This window comes from Phasianus colchicus, chromosome 8, assembly GCF_987193195.1.
Source record: "Phasianus colchicus chromosome 8, bPhaCol1.hap1.1, whole genome shotgun sequence".
NCBI classification, from domain to species: domain Eukaryota; kingdom Metazoa; phylum Chordata; class Aves; order Galliformes; family Phasianidae; genus Phasianus; species Phasianus colchicus.
The window spans coordinates 29,963,477-29,976,110 of NC_143443.1; the positions used below are offsets into that span (position 1 = coordinate 29,963,477).

General features: G+C 40.1%; 1 long non-coding RNA gene across 1 annotated transcript; it reads right to left on the bottom strand.

The window, feature by feature from the left end:
- Positions 1 to 4,204: 4,204 nt before the first annotated feature.
- Positions 4,205 to 12,394, bottom strand: LOC116231485 (uncharacterized). The gene is made up of 3 exons (XR_004167482.2): positions 12,348 to 12,394; positions 8,285 to 8,480; positions 4,205 to 6,168 (listed from the first exon to the last, which is right to left on the bottom strand). It is a non-coding gene; the product is annotated as an uncharacterized LOC116231485 (long non-coding RNA).
- Between the last annotated feature and the right edge of the window lie 240 nt (positions 12,395 to 12,634).

The following is a 12,634-nucleotide window of genomic DNA, read 5'->3' on the forward strand; positions in this document are numbered from 1 at the left end:
ATAGGTGCACACTGAATAACAAAGCTCAGCTGGAAACACACATCCCTGCAAGGATTTGGTGCAGTGGAAGAGAGGGGATCAGCCCATGTAGCTGATTCAGGAAGATGAATAGTCCCACATTTAGGGTTGAAATGGAAGCGCATCATGTGAGATCCCCAGGAGCAGGATTGGTGAGGTGAAACACAGGTCATCATGGGTCTGCAGGCTGATTTCTGAATAAATAATGACAAATCTACATACTTACGTTGCTAATGGGAAGTCACAGATGTAGAGTGTTTCTCATGTCATGTGCAAAGTTCTTTTTTTGCATGTGTCAGACAACCTTGTAACGTCACTTAAATGAGCACAGTTCTACAAACTGTGCTTTTGGGCAGAATTCCCACCTAGGAACAACCAGCTAGGCTGCTAGTTTTCAAAGTGTCAATAAAGCCAAAGATTAAAAAATGGGATGTAAGGGATAAACCCTGCTGTTTTTAGAATAATGACCACTACAGACAACACATTTGTCTATTAAATTACACAAGTGTATTTTAGAAACAAATCAGCCACAGTATGTGGTTTGGTGTTTTATTAATTGAATTCTGCCCATATTAGCAAGTGCTACTAGTTTTTTTCCTTCAAATTATGCCAATTATGATTGCTCTTATGAAAATAACGTTTCATGTTTTAGATTGAGTTGTCTGAACATGAAACAAAAGCAGTATGGAGGAAAACTGAAAAGAATTTTGAATTATTTCCTTCCAGTTTAATCAGTCTTTCAGGTCACAGTCCACTTGCCAATTACCCAAATGGTACTCAGTCTCAAAGAGCTAATAACTATTTAGTCATCAAAGAGGAGCTTCTGGAATTCACAACATCTTCATGCCACATCCCCACTTTGTACCACGCGGATTGTGCTGTGGCAGTGGCATTGCTCAGTGTCACAACTTGCTGAGTTTCACAAAAAGAAGAGCCACTCCTTTAGAACACAGGGATGTATTAATCATGTTATTGCTGCCTCCTCCCCCTTTAAAACTTCTCTCATGCCCTTTTTGTCCTTTTGCTTTGAACGTATTTGGTTGTTGTGGTACCTGCTACTCTGATCTACCTGCCCTGTGCAGTTTTGTCTAATGGAAAACTCATCCTTCACACTGTCTGCCTCAGGCATAATGCAGTACTCAAAATCCCCTTCCTCTAGGTATCTCTGGCAGTAAGCTTCTAGTCTGGGATCTCCTACGCACGCCCAAGCTTGGAGTAGCCCCTGCTTGGGAACATTCTACTGGGTTGGGATCCTGGGGAAGAGATGTGCCCATTTAACATTCTGTAAATCTGAACCTGTGGAACTCTCAAGGTTCAATTCCTCTGCTCCTGAAACACTGAAGATGATGTTATTTTGTTCCAGAATTGGGTTGTGGTTCAACTGTCTGGCTCCTGAAGAGCAAACCAGGAGCTAGACTCAATCCAGAGCAACAAAAACAGTGACAGCACTGCCCAAAGCCAGGAAACGTTGTCCCTTTCCAGGTCAGTCATAGACAACATCAACTTGGACCTGCAAGACAAATTCTAGAAGCACTGTAGCACTAAGTAGAAGGTTTTATCATAGCATTTAATAGCATAACATTTTTGACACGTTTGGTGGTATCTGCATGCATGATTGTTCTTTTGGAACCATTCAAGAGCCAAGATTTCAATGTAAATCCAGGCCACCTAAACAAAGAGAAAAGCCTAGAGGATACATCATAGCATCATCAGCAGTTTGAAAATTACACAAAAATATAAGTACTTTTCACTTCATAGATTGAACAGCTGCTTTAGGAGTTGAATGTGACTTTGAGCAATATTGTCTGCAGGCCTGTTTGTTATCTGCTTTTGGCTATTCTTCAAAGGTTTGGGCAACAACTCTGTGCCAGAAACTTCGCCTCCTGTTTTCCAGTCGGACAAAAATTAGATCTACAACAAAGTACATTATCTCTCCCTTTTTTGGTGCCTTGAGAAACGCATATCATCAGTTCTCCATCTGTGACCCCCGGCAAGAATGCGGAAGGATCAGGTGAATTACTCTTCAGTATTCTTTACTACTGCTAATTTTTCCAGAACTCTCAAAAATACTGTGACTTAACTTTAAAACAAATTGTGTTCTTTCAGCTTGCCTGGATACTCAACTCTACTTCCAGCAAAAGGGTTAATGCCTACATTTTACCCATTTTGAATCAAGATGCTGAAAAACTTCACGTGCCATAGGAACCTGCAGTAGTGCCCTAATGACGTTATAATTAGAAGTATCATCGTGGTAATGATTCCTCTCATCTGGCAAAAGTCTTTTACAGAAAACGTCTTACTTATTTTCACCTGCCCATGCTCCTACCTCTGCAACGCTGGGTCAATATCAAAAGTTAATACTGGGTATTTGACAAGGCCTCAGACTTTGTGCTCATCAAACTAATTAAAGAGAAACACACCCAAAGCCTGGTGAGTTATTTTACTTTTTAAAAATGATGCCCATTCATCTTGTTTAAAGATTTAGCTGGCTCAGTGGGTCTGATTATTGAAAAGGACAAAGGGACTCTTGTCAGTGCAACCTACAGTCACTTGGTTCAGGGTCAGCAGGTTGAGCGAGAGGCCTCCATGACTATATTTAGTCTCTCTCTACTTTAAAAATTCAAGGGATTGAAACATTACTGATTTTATCAGTATGCTGTACTTAGGAAGAAAAGACAAGAACTGTCTTGATCTCAGAACTTCACTCAAGTCTTTTTGGTTTGTTTAAGTTACATAGCACAAAGCAGATCCTCCATGGTGGTTCTGGACATAAATAGGCAGAAATTTATGTTAACACCAAACCTGACTGAATATTTTGGAAGCGGGGTCTGTACCTCAAGTAAGCTTAAAATATAGATTCCTATAAATTACTACTGGGAAAAAATGTATAGTAAGCCTTACAGTAAAATATACTTTTACATAAGCTCTAAAAAGACAAAAAAAAAGGGGGGGGGAGAAGGGGTGTAAACATAGTGCATATTAAATACCAATGAGCTTATAAAGTCATCATGAATATCCTGATTCTGCAAACATTCTTGCATAGAAGTGTAAGCATCTCAATTACTCTCATAATGCCTTAGCTGGAGTTCAGCTTTCTACGTTTCAATTGTGCCATAAATACAAAACAAATTGAAAAAAAAATAAAAAAAAAAATCACAGATGTGCAATTCCGGAAGGAGCAACCAACCAGATTATTACTCAAAGTCAGGGCAGTCGATGATTCTCCTTTGTTTCAACAAGGCAATGCGACTGCCATCAGAATTACTGGCCTCAGATCGCTTCTCTGTGCCCCCACCTGCCTGCAAGACACTGAGAGCTGTTGTCTCCTTGTGACACAGGCAGCGAGCAGGAAAGCACCCAGTGTGGATTATAATCTGCCCTCTAGTGAGTAATACAGTTAGCATTTGGCAGCGTCATTAATGTTATTTGTGCAACATATAATTAAATATGCATTATACAACTATTTCATTTTGCAATGGAGACACTGCTCGTGCTTTACAACTTTGTAAGTGGCTCTGTTGTATAATAAGTAGACCGAGCATCTAGGACAGATATGTGCTACAGTACCTTGATTTTCAGATGGCTCTCGAGGTCCTTTACCCACAGCTCATTGCATCATGGCAGAATCTCTCAACAGCATACCATGCCAGTGCTCCACTGTCCTGTGACAACCACTGAAGGAGGTTGGAAAGAGCTTCCATAGCTGCCCCAAACACCAGTCCTCCTCTAGGGCAGTCAACAACCTTGTTGCTGTCCTGCTAATTCAGCTGGGCAAAAAAAGGAAGGATGGTCCTGTATGGACAGCCTTGGTCCTGCATTTTGCCTATGATGTGCTTTCTTCCTACAGCAGAAAAGGGAGGGGTCGTGCAAGGGCTGGCCAAGTCAGCTGCTGTATGGGGCATGCTCTGGCCTTGCGTTTCATCCACCATCATCAGCATGGGCTTCAGCTTCTCCCCTAGGTCTGTGGGAACCTCCATCATCCAACAGCCACTTCATTCCAGCAAATCAAGCTTTGTCGTCTTCGTTAATTTATTTATCTATCTATCAATCCTATCACCTAGAAAATGCATTTTGATAGAGATAGGTATGGAACAATCTGTTCTTAAACAAGTATTTCCACCAAAGAAAGATTTCTAGGATTCAACTCTATTTAAAATGCAAATTCAAAGAAGCTTTTATTGCCACACTTTCACTTCTCAATAATTATGCCTTAATTGTTCTACAAGTCCGCATTATAATTTGTCATATATTCAAGGGATTAGGACAGAGGAAAATCCATCTTCCTTTTGCTGAGTAAGTCAAGAACTTCTATTTTTAATGCTGCTTTTTAAATGCAGCTGTGCAGCAGCGTTCTCCACAGATTTGTAAATAGGTAAATACTACCAGGGGATGTGTGAAAGGAAAGAAAAAAGGAAAGAATAAGATTAAAGAGAGATGAGATCACTGGGGCGAAGAAAAGTGCCATAGCAAGCTCCACACAGCAAGTTAGACAGCAAATGTAGTCAGGTAAAAAAAAAAAAAAAAAAAGATCAGGCACCAAACTCAATTTTTATTGTGTTAAATTTGAAACACCGCATCTCTTTGCTCCCATGAGAAAAGTTTATACGATCTCTAAGTTCTTTCACATTGTACTTCTGTAAGATCCATTTGCAGACGTGCTCCCTATGGTTCACAAGGCCTGAAACAGAGGCAAATTCTTCCAGCATGCCATCAGTCACAGTGCACTCACCCACTGACGGTCTGAATGCTTCCTGCAGCAGCTTCGGAGATGACGGCTGATATTTGCAACCCCTGTGAGAAGCCTTGTTTACAAATGAGAAATTCTGATGCCTGATATTCCAGGCAGCACTTAAGTGTTAGATCTTCTTTCTCGACATCATTACTCATTTGCAGGTGTTAGGTATTTCATTATTTAAAAGCAGGGAGAAAAAGCAGACAATAAGTATTCATAAAACGTTAGATGTTCTCCAAAGGGCTGTTTGAGTTAATACAGCCCATAAAGCTCTCACTTTTACTGGGCTTGAAAATGATAGTTATTCAAAGGAAATTATGTCACTACTTAAAATATTTTACCAGAAGAAACTGCTTAGCACCAAAATCTTCAACCACTAAGAAAGAAACTGTAGTTTCCACTACATTACAGCCTTCTGACAGAAAAAATAATCTCCCCATCCTGGGTCAAGAATGTGAACGCTATTTTTGGCTGGGACCTGACCGCAGTGGTGCGCCCTGCTTGGCAACTATCCATGCTATTAACTCTCCAAAATCTAGTCTGATTCACCTGAACATGCACTGACATAGGGTCAGTGCCATTTAAATCGTTCCTGCTCAGGTGAGGATACAAAAACAGAATCAAAATAGCTGGGTTTGGTTGTAGAATGGGTTGCAGCTCCTGCTAGACTGTTGGGTCTGTAACAAATGCTTGCATAGCGCATTTGGTTGAAGTCTGCTGATCAAAGTCAGTGCACAAAGCACGCTGTTGCTTGTTCCTTTGGGAAGCTCCCAAGACACCGAGAACAGCCTAACAGCCAATGCAGGAGGAAGAGTAACTCTCCGAGACATCTGAAAACAATGGATGTACTTTAGGATTTTGCAGTGACATAAATGCAACATATTTTACCTGTATAGCTTTGCAGTATTAGCAAGAGCTGATCACCTCCGGGTGAAAGATCCTTGCTATTTGTATACATATATTTTAAAGTAAGATGAACAAATTAAAAGAACCAAAGTATCCCATTGCTGTCTATGTTTCTAACCTTCCAGAATAAGGTCAGAAGTAAACCATGACGCATAGCATATTAGCTAATTAGAAAAGGGTGAAAAATATCATTTGCACTGTGTAGTTCATTTTTTTTTCCTAGGAGAACGAGTGGGGACAATCCAACAGACTTCCTTTATCATCTGCAATTATAAAACGCTTCTGAACTAGCAAATAAATTCTACAGCAGAGAGTATTTTTGGCATGCTTGTTCAAGTATGCAGTCACAATTGCTGGTGACCAACTGGTAGTGATACAGCTGCCAGTTTGCCTTTGTGACTTTCACAGGATCCATCAATGCAGCCATTCTGGAGGTCCCAGATGTTTGGTCTAACAGCTCACAAGCCTTGCGTGTTGCAAGCCCTCACCCCTCAGAAAGTCTGTGCTTGTTCCTGTAAAGACAAAGTAGGTATTTCTTTCAATAACATTCACTTGTCATTAGAAAAATATCCTAATTATGAATTCAAAAGTGACAGATTGTGAGATTCAGTTTGCCAAGATGATGTCACTGGTGGGGAATTGGTGGGTAACCTGCAATTACCTCTTTGAATAGACATCAGTGTTGTATCTCGAGAAATAATGGCTAATGATATGTCTTCCAAAAGGAAATAGCGTTATTAATTACCTTACTGTGAACACACCACTTATTGACAGCTTTGAAGGCCATTCATCCAATTAAGTATAATGACTAAAAGCTTCATTTGGCCTTCATAGTTATACAGATGGGCTAAGAACAGAGAGCAAGATCCTGATTTCATTTATAACCTTCATAAATATTCAGAGAAAGTCACAAACACCCACGGAGCTACCCCAGTTTCTATTGCTGTGATTAGAGTCAGACTGTGGCAGGTAATGATGGTACAGAAAGGGCTGTAAACTGATACCTCTAATACCTTGAAGACTGATTGTTGTGCAATAATACAATCTGTCATCTCTTCTGATTGTTACTAAGCACTTTGCTTCCAAGCACTTTCCTATCAGCGTTTAGGGGGGTTTTCTTTCCCAAACTATCATCCAGTCCCGCATGCATTTCAGAGACAGATGATTTAGTTGCAACCACAGTTCTGAGTCACTTCTAACTTAAAAAAAAAAGACAAAAACCAAAGCAATCTTTGGAAATATTTCAGGATTTTCACAAGCGTTTTTTCCCCCTCTCAGACAAATCAAACAATCATCTAGAAACTGTTCATTCATATTACACTTTGCCTCAGTTTCAAGGATCTGCTTCTGATTTTATTCAAACGCTGATGTAACTGGAATAACGCACAGAGCTGCTTTGGATTCTCTTTCTTGCAAAGAAGAACAGAGGAAAAAACACCCTCAGACATAGAGGATCATTTCTATGAGCCCATTTAGGCACAGTCCTCATTAACATGCCATTTTGCTGATTAATTATTTTAATGGCTGGCAAGACAAATCTTAGTGCACAGCACAGCTAACATGCCTCTAAGATAACAGTGCAGATATGAATGTCACTTTTGCTATCACAGCTTTTTATCTTTGAACAGCAACAGGCTGCTAATGACACGTGGTTATCTTTTCAACATTTTGGAACATCAAAAATGCTGACAGACTGAGGTGGCAACAGTTTGTAAGCAGTCAGGTAGAACATCAAAGGCCTCGCTAACGGTTTAGTACACACCAAGAGGAGCAAAAGTTTTAAATCTAACCTGTAGCACCAATCTAATGGCTCCAAAATCCGTTGGTGATGCTCATATGACACCTAAGAAATGCTTTTCTTGTTTGATGGAAAGCGACAGCCAAATAGCAAAGCAACTGCAAGTACTTCGTTTCTACGCAGAACTGAAAAGCCACGGGGCTCACAACCTTGTAACAGCTGACATTGGAGAATAACTTAATGCTGCCACCAGGTCTTGGGAGAATGCAGAATTATATGTAAATATATCAAGTAAATGTTTTTAAGAGATAGGTCCTCACCTTGTGCAAACAGATTGCAACAGCAGTATTTATCAAAAGGGCACCTGATGCGAGGAAGTCAGATCCACTGTTGATGCAGAGGCAGTCAGTCTGCATTGCAATGAGCACAGCACAGACAATAAGAACCACCTCCTTCAAGGCAATGACTGTGAACAGGCCAGAAATGGCTGCTTTATAGGGTGAGCCTCACATATGAGGATACCAAACTGTGGAAATACATACTTCTGTCTGAGGAAAGGCATGTTCCCCAGGACAAGGTGATTTTTTGAACTTGAACCCACAGAATATTGAGCTTTTCTTTCTGTATTACCATATTTCTATCAGTATAATTAAGGCCTGATACCCTGGCAGGTCCTACCTCCCTGCAAGATGGACAGAGATCCCAGGGATAAGTCTCCTTCACTTTTTTCAGCTGCTCTTCAAAATTTACTTCTGGCTTCTGCATTCCCCAAGGTAGAGCAGCCATTTCTGCTACCAGGAAAGTTGGATATAGTGATGGTCAACGTGCAGATAAAACACAAACGGAGCAGATGGCTCTGAAGTGAGATCCTGAGATTGGTGCAGAATTACCTGGCACGTGCTTCAGAGCCACGCAGTGCCGTAGGGACTGATCCCACAGCAAGGCTTCATCCCCCTGGTCAGACTGGGTGAAAATTCAGGTTCAGCTGTAGAGCTGGAATTCAGCTTTCTGTTGTATTTTCTTAGCGTTACAGTTGGTTGAGAGCTGAAAAACTCAGCAGGAGTGGGTCCCAAAGCAAACAAACATCTGCAAATATCCAGAAATTGTAGATGGTCCATCCCTCAAGTGCTCAAGACCAGGTTGGAAGGGGCTTTGGGCAGCTTGGTCTGGTTGGAGGACTCCCTGCCCACAGCCCACGGGCAGGGAGTTGGGGTTGGATGGACTTCAAGGTTGGGCTTCCAACCCAAGCCATTCCCCAGTTCTGTGAGTTACTCTTCTATCCTCAGCTTTTTTCATTCAAGAAATTTGGCAAAGTTCACACCAGAACTAGCATGAGTTGGCAGATACAATTCCCAAGCATTTTGGCAAAAAAATCCAAAAAGAAAAGGTCACCTTGCTTCATAACATGTATGACAAGCAAAACTGCCTTTTGATTTTGCACTCAGTTGCAACTGATAACCACACATAATGAGGAAAAAGGTTCAAAAATGTGTAAAACCATTAAGAGAGTACTCTAATAATAGGAATTTGGTAAGGAAGTTCAAGCAAAGGTCATACAACACAAACAATAAACAATGCCTTTTCCCAGAAAGTAAACAAAAAATCTTTTCTAATTAAAGTATTTAATTATGTCAACTATCAAAATGAATAAAAAATACCTATAAAGACCTGATTTCTCTATAGCATCCTAATTCAGGACCTCGTTTTTTAAACATTTTACTCAGAGAGCAGGGACAGCAGCACTGATTGATTTCACATGCCCTTTTCTGTTATTAAGGATAATTGTGAATACAAGCATTTTCAAGAGCATGACACCAAGTTTGTGGACACATGATAAAATTTAGAACGCTTCCTACAGTACAAAAAGAAAAGAGTATAGTAACTTTTTACCTTCCACAGACTACAGTATTAAGGCAAGATTTACGTTGACTTTCAGTTTCTCAAAGTCACACCCTACCAATGTCCCTCTGTAGCAAAAAAGGATGAATACTTGACGTTAACAGAAAATATCACAAGTATCAACGTGCACAAAAAATAACCATTGACAACAGTGACCCTACCATGAAAAAAATGACTCAACCCAGTGCCTAAGTGCAAAAGCTTCTACCATGAATAAAGTCAGATGCAAAGCATAGGAGGAAGAATCCCGTTTCATGATACACACCCATGGTGTGAAGACCTGCCCCACTTTCAGTCGCACGTTCCTTACAGACCACAGTAACTCTTAGTGTCCTGCTAACCCCAGGTACCATTAAGTAATTTGGAGCTGGCAATATTTTAGAAAGGATAATGCAATACTTATGCTCCTGTAATTTACACCAGTTGCCAGCCTATCCATTTATCATTCATGACAGGTATTAAAGTGGAATTGGAACAAGAGCGCATAAACTGTATCTCAATAAATTATGGCTACGGTCTCATTGAGACAGAAATGAAAATTAAAGAAGAGATAGAAAATAAAATTAAGATTAAAAAAGGATATTCTGTTTAATATTCTTCCTATTAATGTTCTTGCTGTAAGAAAATCTGCCAGTGGAGTCAATGAGAGATTATCTTGAGCAGGGCCTCAGCACATTAAAAGATAAATCATATATAGCTGTCGCAAGTCATGGGGGCGGGGGAGATGTGATGGCTTTCTCCACTCTTTAGGCCACACTGACTGAGGTGAGAGGCAAAAGCAAGCAATACCCCTTTATCCAAACAAGGACAAAAGAGGAAAAGCCTTTGTGTGTGTAATGAAAGAATTAATTATATATAAAAAAGCAGTATAAGGCTATGTGTTATTTCAGCCCAATCAAAATGCCACCTCAAATACCCCACTACTGTCCTCACGCTCACTTGCATTATGAATAATCTGCAGTAGTTGCAAAAAAAAACAAAACAAAACAAAACTTCTCAGCTGAATCTAAGACTCTATAGCTGTACACAAAGTGTGTGGTGCCAATCAACTATTTCTAAAGGGAATCTAGAGAAACAGAAGTGGTGTAATTTAAATGCAACAGGGAGCATATATGTTACTTGATTATCAGAACTTCTACTCCAGAGCTGGCTGGTACTCCTGGGACCGCCATTTACAAGCCTCATTCAGAGACATATCAACAGTTAGAGCCGATTAGGTACGGGAGAACATTGTAGAACATTCACAGTTCATATAACCTGCTATAACAACTGCCAAACTCGATACTACCTTGCTTTCAGAAGAACAATTCACCCCTTTATACACCAAACAGCAATTTTCTTAACTGCAGCAATTTTGCATGTGATGATAAATTCGGGTGGAAATTAGCTCGATAGTTTCTCAGAAAAAGTAATGCTAAGAAACTGCCTAAGCTTATTTGTGCTTTTTTTTTTTTTTCTCTTCAAAATTCATGTATGATTTAAATAGCTAAATAAACTTAAATTTACTTGGAAAAACTGGAAGTCTCGATACTTGCACTTCTCTGCCTGGATTAGTATCAGAGTGCAGGATTTACCATGATACTTATAACCACTGGTTGAACAACTGACAGGCAAGATATTTTTCCCAAGTAAAGCACACTGTAGGGCTTAAGAAATACATACATTGACAACCGAATGTAGAAAGTGAATGCACATACATGTAAAGAAAGGTCATTGTTAGCTGAAGTGTAACAGACCTAGTCCATATTAATCTAAACTGACTTGATGAAAATCCATGACTTCACCAAATTTTGGAGTGACTCCTAACAATTGCAGATCCCAGCCAAATATAACAAACTCTCACTATGGTGATTTTCAGATTGGCCCATTTGGGATAATATGCTTTAAAAAACGTAGGCTGTAAAACTCATGAGTTCTTTCTAGCTTAAATAGCTCCAAGGAACTAGATCAACTGCAATTTGAACTCTGGTTTACATAAGCTTTAATGATATTTTGAAGTATCATAATAAATCCTCAATTTTTTAATTATTGTACATTAAGTACCCTAAGTCTCCCTGAGAAAAAAATGTAAGTCCAGAAAAACCAAATAATGAAGTCTATTGCAAAAGGAGATTTGTTCTTCTCTTTTTGTTTTGCTTTCCTTGTGTGAAAATACTGTGTCTTTTTGAACCACGAGTTTTGCTGCAGTTCAGCGACTTGGGATTTTAAACATAAGTTACAAGTTACAGCCTAAGCCTGTATCAGTTTACTTTATGGGAGTTCAGAGTGGTTAAATAATGATAGATTCATGATAACGCATAAGGATTAAAAATATTTAATGACCACTGATACTGGGGCCAAACTTTGCTGTTTTAAACCAATATAAAATACTTCTTAATTATTTTCATTCAATATCATGAAAAACAAGATTTTGCTTATATGGAAATCAGAGCACAGTTGGTGTCCTTCTCAAGCTTTGTTCACATCTTCCTTCAACCAGCTTTTGTTGTGCACAGTCTTTTAGATTCTGCTTCAGCAAGCTTTGCACTGGACTCCACAACTAGTTGGGAACTTCACAGAATCACAGAATGGTCTGGGTTGAAAAGGACCTCAAAGAGCATCCAGTTCCAACCCCCTGCTATGTGCAGGTCACCAACCAGCAGAGCAGGCTGCCCAGAGCCACATCCAGCCTGGCCTTGAATGCCTCCAGGGATGGGGCATCCACAGCCTCCTTGGGCAACCTGTTCCAGTGCGTCACCACCCTCTGAGTGAAAAACTACCTCGTATCTAACCTAAACCTCCCCTGTCTCAGTTTAAAACCATTCCCCCTTGTCCTATCACTATCAACTCTTGTAAACAGCCCTTCACTGTTGATATGCTCCCTTTAAGTATTGGAAGGCCACAATGAGGTCTCCTTGAAGTTCCCTAGTTTCAGTCTGGTATTGGAGTTCTTACATTGAATACCATCTGTTTTTAGTATAATCAATGAATATACAGATGTTATAATTAAGAAATATACAAGAGAGTTTGGCTAAGCAGGTTATTACACCAAAAAAGAATAAATAGAGGGCTCACCCTTGTCCTCGGCTCGCTGGAAAACTCCAAAAGAAGGCATCTCCTTCAGAAGAGATCCTTCCCCACTGGTAGTCAGCTCTTAAATGGGGTCTAGAAGAGGTGGAGCCAAGCTCCAAACCTTCCTGCAGCACAGGTGAATTGCCTTCATCTGTGCTCCCAGGGCTGACTCATTGCTCACCTCAGGTGATCAATCAGAGGTTCAGGCCGTGATTCAGCAGTTCCCATACATTTTGTTTTCCATTTGCCCACAGTAAATGTATGCGTCTCAAGCCAGGTTCTGACAATGG